This window comes from Narcine bancroftii, chromosome 4 (assembly GCF_036971445.1).
Source record: "Narcine bancroftii isolate sNarBan1 chromosome 4, sNarBan1.hap1, whole genome shotgun sequence".
NCBI lineage: Eukaryota > Metazoa > Chordata > Chondrichthyes > Torpediniformes > Narcinidae > Narcine > Narcine bancroftii.
Window position 1 is genome coordinate 3565116 of NC_091472.1, and position 9879 is coordinate 3574994.

Below are 9879 nucleotides of genomic sequence, written 5' to 3' on the forward strand. Positions count from 1 at the left end.
GAGATGCTTTAATGGGGAATGGAGGTTAGTGACAAATAATAGTGTGGATGGCAGTGTGGGAGACAGTCAGAAGGGAAGATGCGGGAAGTCTCTGTGATGCATTGACTTCAATGCAAGGAGTTTTGTAAGGAAGGGGGATGAGCTGATGGTGTGGATAGACACTTGGCAGAATGATGTGGTGCTAATTAGTGAGACGTGGCTGAAGGAGGGTTGTAGCTGGCAGTTAAATATTCCGGGATTTTGCTGCTTTAGGTGTGATCGAATTGAAGGGGTTAGGGGGTATGGCATTACCTAACAAGGAGGATATTACACCAGTACTGAGGCGTGATAGATTGAAGGGATTGTCAAGGGAGGCGATGTGGGTGGAAAAGAGGTGAGGTTACGCTTATAGGCGTGTATTATAGACCGCCAAATGGGGAGAGGGAACTAGAAGAGCAAATGTTTAGGGAAATAGCTGAGATGTGCAGTGAGCACAGGGTGATATTAGTTGTGGATTTCAATTTTCCTCACATAGATTGGGAGAAGCAGTCAGTCAGTGGACTGATTGGCTTAGAGTTTGCAAAATGTGTGCGGGATTGTTTTTTTGCATCAATATGTTGAGGGACCCACTAGAGAGGGGACAGTGTTAGATCTACTGTTGGGGAATGGAATAGGGCAGGTGATGAAGGTGTGTGTTGGGGAGCACTTTGGATCCAGTGATCATGGTATCATTAGTTTCAGCTTAATTATGGAAAGGGATGGGTCTGGTCCGAAGATGAAGGTCTTTGAGTGGGGGACAGCCAGGTTAGAGGAGATGAGAAGGGATTTGCAGAGAGTAGTTTGGGATGATCTTTTTTGCTGGGAAGGATGTAAAGGAGAATTGGGGAACATTTTAAGGTGAGATTTTGAAGGTGCAGGATCTTTATATTCCTGTCATGACAAAAGGCAAGGCTAAATGTTCAAGGGAGCCTTGGTTTTCTAGAGAGATTAGGAAGTTGGTTCAGGATAAAAGGGAGGCCTATGTTAAATACAAGAAGCAAAGGTTTGATGAGATGTATGGACGATACATAGATTGTAGAAAGAACCTTAAGAGAGAAATTAGAAAGGCAAAAAACAGGTACGAGGGGGCAACAGCAAATAGGGTGAATGCAAATCCGAAGGGTTTTTACAAATATGTGAATGGTAAAAGGAAAGTTAAGGATAGAATAGGATCCACTGGAAAATCAGAGCAGAGGAATGTGTGATGAACCCTATGAGATGGGGGAGATATTGAATGAATTCTTTTCATCATTGGTCACGATATTGAATCGTGCAGGATAAGTGAGGAAAAAGGGTTAGTTATGGAAAAGGTAGGGATTAGTAAAGAGGGGATTTTAAAACTTCTGGGGTATATAAATGTAGATAAGACTCCTGGTCCTGATGAGATATTCAACAGGACTTTAAGGGAGGTCAGGGATGAAATTAGTGGAGGCGCTGACAGTGATTTTTAAACGGTCACTGGAGGAAGGTGTGGTGCCGAGGGATTGGTGGGTTGCAAACGTGGTTCCACTGTTTAAAAATTGTGCAAGGTGTGGGCCAAGCAACTATAGGCCAGTAAATTTGACATCGGTGGTAGGGAAAATAATGGAAGGAATTCTTAGGGATAATATTGTTAAGCTAAAGAAATGTCTAATTTGAATTTCGCAACTTTTAATGTTCAAGGATTGAATGATCCAATTAAGCGTAAACATGTGTTGTCCTATATAAAAAAAATGAAAGTTGATATTGCTTTTTTGCAAGAAACACATTTGACTGAAAAAGAACATTTGAAACTGAAGAGGGAGTGTGTTGGACATGTGCTTGCTTCTTCTTTTAATTCTAAGACAAGGGGTGTAGCGATTTTGATTAATAAGAAATTACCATTTGAATTGGAATTATTTGAAGGAAATTCTGGGAGGGTTTTGATGGTGAGTTGTAAAATTTTTGCTGAATCTTGGACTTTGTTGAATATTTATTCACCTAATGTAGATGATGATCAATTCATATCAGAGGCTTTTTTAACATTAAATCAGGCCAATGAAAATATTCTGATTGGGGGAGTCTTTAAATGTGTTTTAGATTCTTTATTGGACAGATCTCCGAAAAGAATAAGGAAATCAAAGATGGCAATACAAATGGGACCTTTAATGAAAGATCTGAATTTAATTGAAATTTGGAGGAGAATAAATCCAACAGAAAAGGAATTTTCTTTTTATTCATTTTCCAGAATAGATTTCTTTTTGATATCGGCACATTTGCAAGGTAGAGTAGTGCAGGCTGAATATAAGAGTAGGGTTATATCTGATCATTCAATGTTGTTTATTTCTCTTGTGAGTTCAGAAGTGTTGCAATCGACTTATAGATAAAGGTTTAATACAATGTTATTGAGGAAACCAGAGTTTATAATATTTGTTAAGGAACAGATTACTTTATTTTTGGCTGAGAATGTTAATTCAGTAAGTAGTAATTTTGTATTGTGGGATGCTTTGAAAGCATATTTGCGTGGACAAATGATCAGTTACTCTACAAAAGTTAAAAAAACAATATTTGGCGGAAAGTTCAACATTGGAGAAACAAATTACTGAGATGGAAAAGGAATTTCAAAAAGATGTGAAAGCATCATTAACTAAGTTGAAATTACATTATGGTACTTTACAAACATATCAGTATGAGCGACATGGACATTTACCCCCTCCATAAATCTTCGTCCGCAAAGCCAAGCCAAAGAAAGAAAGTATGAGCGATTAATTCAATGATCAAAGCAATGTTACTATGAACTTGGCGAGAGCGTTCATAAGGTATTAGCAAGGCAATTAAAAATGGAACAGTTATCACAAACTATTCATGCTGTTAAAAAGAATTCAATAGTTACTTATAAACCTCAGGAAATTAATGATCAGTTTTATTCATTTTATCAGAAATTGTATACTTATGAGGGAAAGCAGGGCCCTGGTTTTATTGAATCTTACTTATCCAAGTTAAAGTTACCCATTTTAGAGGAGGAGGAGGTTAAGGAATTAGAAGGTCTGTTTACAGATTTTGAGATTAAAGAAGTTATACAAGAGGTGCCGAATAGAAAGTTGCCAGGTGATGACGGATTTTCAGTGGAATTTTATAAAGTATTTTATGAAGATTTATCCTCAGTATTTAGAGATGTATTGCAACAAATAACTGAGGATCAGTCATTACCAGAATCTTGTTTGAGTGCTATAATTACTGTGACTCCAAAGAAAGATAGAGATCCATTAAAAGTATCTTCGTATCAACCTATTTCTTTATTAAATGTGGATTATAAAATTATAGCTAAAGTATTAGTGAAAAGACTTGCTAAATATTTACCTCAGTTGATACATATAGATCAAACAGGTTTTATTAAGAATAGAAATGCATCTGACAATATCCTTAGATTGATAACATTGGTTAATGCATCAAGACAGCAACCTAACCACCCAATGGTGGTTGCACTGCATGCGGAAAAAGCTTTTGATAGGGTTGAATTGGTTTTTTTTATTTAAGGTGTTAGAGAAGTTTAATTTCAGCCCTTTTTTTATTGGTTGGGTTAAGGCTTTAATATAAAAATCTGATTGCCATGGTGGTGACAAATGGTCAAACATCTTTACCATTTAAATTAATGTGATCGACTCAGCCAGTTTGTCCATTATCACCACCCTTGTTTGCATTAGTTTTTGAACCATTAGCTCAGACAATATGGCAGAATGATAAGATTAAAGGGATGAGAATTGCGTATGTTGAATATAAGATTAATTTATTTGCGGATGATGTATTGGTGTATTTGACAGACCTGGAACAATCTTTGAAATATCTACAAGTTGGGGAAAGAGATTATTCATAATATAAAAATATTATAAAATCAAAATGGGTTGATAGAATTAAATATTTAGGAATAATTGTAAATAAAGATTATCAATTTTTATATAAATTAAATTATGTTCCTCTATTAAAAAAGATTAAAATGGATTTGATTAAATGGAAAGATCTTCCGTTAACATTTATTGTTCGAGTAAATTGCATTAAAATGAATATTTTCCCCCGTGTCCAATAATTATTTCAGTCAATACAGTAAACTCTGGTTTCCTCAATAAGATTGTATTAAACTTTCATCTGTAAGTTGATTGTAACACTTCTGAACTCACAAGAGAAATGAACAATACAGAGCTTACTTTCAAAGGGCTTTTTTCAGGACTTGAATAAGGCAGTGAGGGAATCTTTATGGAAGGGAAAGTTAGCTCAAGTAGCCTGACAGAAATTGACATGGAAATATGCACTAGGTGGACTTCAATTACCTCATTTTCAAAATCACTATGAAGCTGCACAATTGAAATTTATTAGTAGAATGATGGATATTGATCATCCCCCGAGTTGGGCGAAGGTGGAATTTCCCTGTATTTCTGAAGTTGATGTACATCAGTTTATATATAATTGGAATATGAATTTATTGCAGGAATGTAATATGCCAGTATTAAAACATTTTTTAAAGATATGGGTTAAAAGAAATATGGCTCTAGGAACAAAGGGTAAATTATCAATTCAAACTCCGTTATATCAAAACCAGCTTATTCCTTTCTCAATGTTCAATAACCATTTGAAGAGATGGAATTCTCAGGGTATAAAGGTGGTTCAAGATTGTTATAAAGAAAGTCCGTTTCTTTCTTTTAATCAATTGAAGGAGAAATTTGATATATCGGTAAACTCTTTATTTGTGTATTATCAACTCAGAGCTTTGATAAAAGATAATTATGGTAAAGAGATGAATTTGTCTAAGTTAACAAAATTGGAATCTTTGATTCTGAGGTTATATTTCAGAGGTATATCAATTGTTACAAGAAAGTATGGATAAACCGGACTGGGAGAAATCTAGAAATAAATGGGAAAGTGATTTAATTTATATTATCCCTCAAGAGAATTGGGCAGGTATGTGTCATGAAGGTGTAACTAAATTGACAAATGTAAGATATGGATTGGTTAATTTATAATATTTAACATCAGTTATATTTGACTCCAGAGAAATTGAAAAAATATGGATTTAGTAACTCGGATTCCTGTTTTAGATGTGGATTAAGTACTGGAACTTTTTTACATGCAGATCGATCCTGTGATAAAGTACAACCAGGGCTTGGGCTCAGAAAAGTCAGACTCAGGGTCAGAGGAGACAGTGAGTCAGCGCCTGGTGTCGGGTGAGAGGACGAGGAGCCAAGAGACAGCATCAGAGGGTGAGTAGAATAAATAGCTGGACTTACTAATTTGGCTGGTCCAATCTATATGTAAATTCGAGCTGGGAGTCGACGGAGGAGAAGCTCGGAGAGAGTGACGTGGAGGTAAGCAGTTAAATACAAGGGCTTATTGGGGCTTGGGCCTACTCAAATCAGGCTGGGAGTCTGAGGAGACAACAGCTGGAGTTTGAGCGGTGAGTCAGAGGAGCAGGAGCTTGGAGAGAGTGACTGGGTTAATTGGTCAAGCGGCCAGTAAAAGGAGTAAAAGGGGAGGGGGCGGCCAGCGAGGAGCGGCGCACTGAGTGAGTGGGGCACTGAAGGAGTGGGACTTCCAGCCTTTGGCTCAACAGGCTTAGGCAAAAGCAGGCGAGGAGAAGGGTAAGTGGCATTATTTTAGCTCAGTCATGCCTATGGGGTTAGTGCTTTGTACTGGATGCCAGATATGGGAACCATGGGTGAGTCCAACCTCCCAAATAGCCACATCTGCGTAAGGTGCACCGAGATGCAGTTCCTTAAGGACCGAGTTGGGGAAATGGAGCTGCAACTTGAGGACCTACTGCTGGTAAGGGAGAGTGAGGAGTTGATACATTCAACTTTCAGGGACATGTTTACCCCAAGACCAGGTGTGTCAGGTAAGTGGGTAACTGTCAGGGGAGGGAAGAAAAATACCAGGAAAATGGAGAGCACACCTGTGAATATCCCTCTCAGTAACAGGTATATTTTGTTGGATGCTGTTGAGGGAGATGACCTGACAGAAGCTGGCAGCAGTGACCAGGTCGCTGGCACTGAGCCTGGCGTGGTGGACCAAAAGATAAAGAGGAATGCAGTGGTCATTGGGGACTCCATTGTCAGAAATACAGACAGGAGATTCTGTGAGCCAGATAGGTATGCCCGCATGGTGTGCTGCCTCCCTGGTGCAAGGGTGCGGGATATCTCAAATCAGGTCCAGGGTATTCTAAAAGGGGAAGGCGAACAGCCTGACGTCTTGGTACATGTGGGTACCAATGACATAGATAAAAAGAAGGAGGAAGTACTGAAAAAGGATTACAGAGAGCTAGGACAGAAACTAAGAAATAGGACAGCCAGGGTGGTGATCTCTGGTTTGCTACCTGTGCCAAGTGCAACTGAGGACAAAAATGGAAGGTTAAGGAAAATGAATGTGTGGCTGAGGGGCTGGTGTAAAGGACAGGGTTTTAGCTTCTTGGACCATTGGGATCTCTTTGGGGGAAGGCATGACCTCTACAAGAAGGATGGGTTACACCTAAACCCAAAAGGGGTCAATATATTGGCAGCTAGGTTTGGTACAGCCGTCGGGTGCGGTTTAAACTAATTTGGCAGGGGGGTGGGAACCTGTATGATAGGCCAAGGACAGAAAAGATAAAACAGGAAAAGTTAGGTTAGGCAGCGAAAGTAAAAAATCAGAAAGAGCAAGGAGGGTGAAAAAAGCAAATCTGAAGGCTTTATATCTTAATGCAAGAAGCATTCGGAACAAGGTAGATGAATTGGCTGTGGAAATATGAGCCATAATCAAATACGATTTGATTGGGATTACAGAAACATGGCTGCAGGGTGGGCAAGACTGGGAACTTAACATCCCGGGGTATATGATATTTAGGAGGGATCGGCAAGAAAGAAAAGGGGGTGGGGTGGCATTGATGGTGAGAGAAGGAACCGACACGATTGACAGAAAGGATATCAACTCGGAAGATGCGGAATCTATATGGGTAGAACTGAGGAATAGCAAGGGGCGGAAAACGTTAGTGGGGGTGGTATATAGGCCTCCAAATAGTAGTGTAGAGGTGAGGGAAGGCATTAAAAGAGAAATTAGAAAAGCATGCAATAAGGGAACAGCTGACATCATGGGAGACTTTAATTTGCATACAGATTGGACTAGTCAAATTGGTAAAAATACAGAGGAGGAGGAATTCCTTGAATGCTTACGGGACGGTTATCTAGACCAATATGTCGAGGAACCAACTCGGGAGCAGGCCATTTTAGACTGGGTATTATGCAATGATAAGGGACTAATCAACAATCTTGTTGTGCGAGGCCCTTTGGGTAGAAGCGATCACAATATGATCGAATTCTTACTAGACATGGAGAGTGAAGAAATTAAAACCGAGACTAAGGTCCTGAATTTAAATAAAGGGAATTATGATGGTATGAGACGGGAGTTGAGTAAGATTGATTGGGTGGTGTTTATGGGGGAGTTGACTGTGGATAGACAATGGAAAGCATTCACAGATCTAATGGAGAAATTGCAAAAATCGTTTATACCGGTTTGGCATAAAAATAAACCAAAAAAGGTGACTCCACCGTGGATAACAAGGGAAATTAGAGACAGCATTAGGTCCAAAGAGAGAGAACATCAATTGGCCAAAAAAAGTACCACAACCGAAGACTGGGAGCAGTTCAAGATGCAGTAAAGGAGGACAAAGGGATTAATCAAGAGAGCAAAAATAAATGACGAAAGTAAGCTTGCGGCAAATATAAAAACTGACTGCAAAAGCTTTTATAAATATGTCAAGAGGAAAAGATTGGTGAAATCCAGAGTAGGTCCCTTGCAGTCGGAATCAGGGGAATATATAATGGGGAATAAGGAAATGGCAGACCAATTAAATTCTTACTTTAGTTCTGTTTTTACAAGAGAGGATACAAATAACCTCCCAAGGATGTTGGTAAACATAGAGACTAATGCAAGGGAGGAACTGAAAGAAACCAGTATCTCTAAGGACATGGTCTTGGGGAAATTGATGGGATTGAAGGCAGATAAATCCCAAGGGCCTGATAATCTACATCCTAGGGTACTCAAGGAAGTGGCCATTCAGATAGCAGATGCTTTAGGAATTATTTTCCAGAACTCGATAGAATCAGGATCAGAATCAGTATTTTTACCAATTTGACTAGTCCAATCTATATGCAAATTAAAGTCTCCCATGATGACGGCTGTTCCCTTATTGCACACTTCTCTAATTTCTCTTTTAATGCCTTCCCTCACCTCTACACTACTATTTGGAGGCCTATGTACCACCCCCACAAACGTTTTCCGCCCCTTGCTATTCCTCAGTTCTACCCATATAGATTCCGCATCTTCTGAGTTGATCCTGGAGGGTAGCTAATGTTATCCCACTATTTAAAAAGGCGGGTAGAGAAAAAGCGGGGAATTATAGGCCGGTGAGCCTTACATCAGTAGTGGGCAAAATGATGGAATCCATTATTAAGGATGTAATAGCGGAGCATATGACTAGCAGAGAAGGGATCGGAAAGAGTCAACATGGATTTACAAAAGGTAAATCGTGCTTGTCAAATCTATTGGAATTCTTTGAGATGGTGACAGGTAAAATAGATGGGGGAGAGCCAGTGGATGTGGTGTACCTGGACTTCCAAAAGGCCTTCGATAAGGTCCCGCATAAACGACTGGCTTCCAAAATCAAGGCTCATGGGATTGGGGGTAAAGTATTGATGTGGATTGAGAACTGGCTGGCAGGTAGAAGACAGAGAGTTGGGATAAATGGCTCGTTTTCTGAGTGGCAGGCGGTGACCAGGGGGTGCCACAGGGATCTGTACTGGGACCCCAGCTGTTCACAATTTACATTAATGATCTGGATGAGGGGATTGGATGGAATATCTCCAAATTTGCAGATGACACTAAGCAAGGAGGGGTTGTGTGCATGGAAGAGGGGGTCAGGAAGCTCCAGTGGGATTTGGATAAATTGAGGGACTGGGCAGATACATGGCAAATGCACTACAATGTGGATAAATGTGAGGTTATCCACTTTGGTAATACAAACCGGAGGGCAGATTACTATTTGAATGGCAATACATTGGGAGATGGGGAAGTGTAGAGAGACCTAGGGGTACTTGTACACCAGTCTCTGAAGGCGAGCATGTAGGTACAGCAGGCGGTTAAAAAGGCAAATGGGATGTTGGCCTTCATATCAAGAGGGTTTGAGTCTAGGAACAAGGATACCTTACTACAGCTGTACAGGGCCTTGGTGAGACCCCACCTGGAGTATTGTGTGCAGTTTTGGTCACCTTATCTAAGGAAGGATGTTCTTGCAATGGAGGGAGTGCAGAGGCGATTCACCAGGCTGATTCCTGGAATGGCAGGAATGACTTATGAGGAAAGCTTGCGCAAATTGGGATTGTACTCGCTGGAGTTTAGAAGATTGAGAGGGGATCTCATAGAGACATATAAAATTCTGGCAGGACTGGACAGAATGGATGCAGATGGGATGTTTCCAAGGATTGGAAAATCCAGAACCCGGGTCCATGGTTTGAGGATAATAGGCAAACCATCTAGGACCGAGATGAGGAAGAATTTCTTGACCCAGAGGGTGGTGAATCTGTGGAATTCATTGCCACAGAGGGCAGTGGAGGCAGGTTCATTAAATCTATTGAAGAGGGAATTAGATCTATTTCTTCAGTATAAAGGTATTAAAGGTTACGGAGAGAAGGCGGGGACGGGGTACTGAACTTCAAGATCAGCCATGATCTCGTTGAATGGCGGAGCAGGCTCGAAGGGTCGAATGACCTACTCCTGCTCCTATCTTCTATGTTTCTATGTTAACCATTTTGGGAAGGGTTTAGATTGGTTTTGGAGAAATTATTTAAAATTAAATTGCCATTAGACCCATCGATTTTTTTTTGT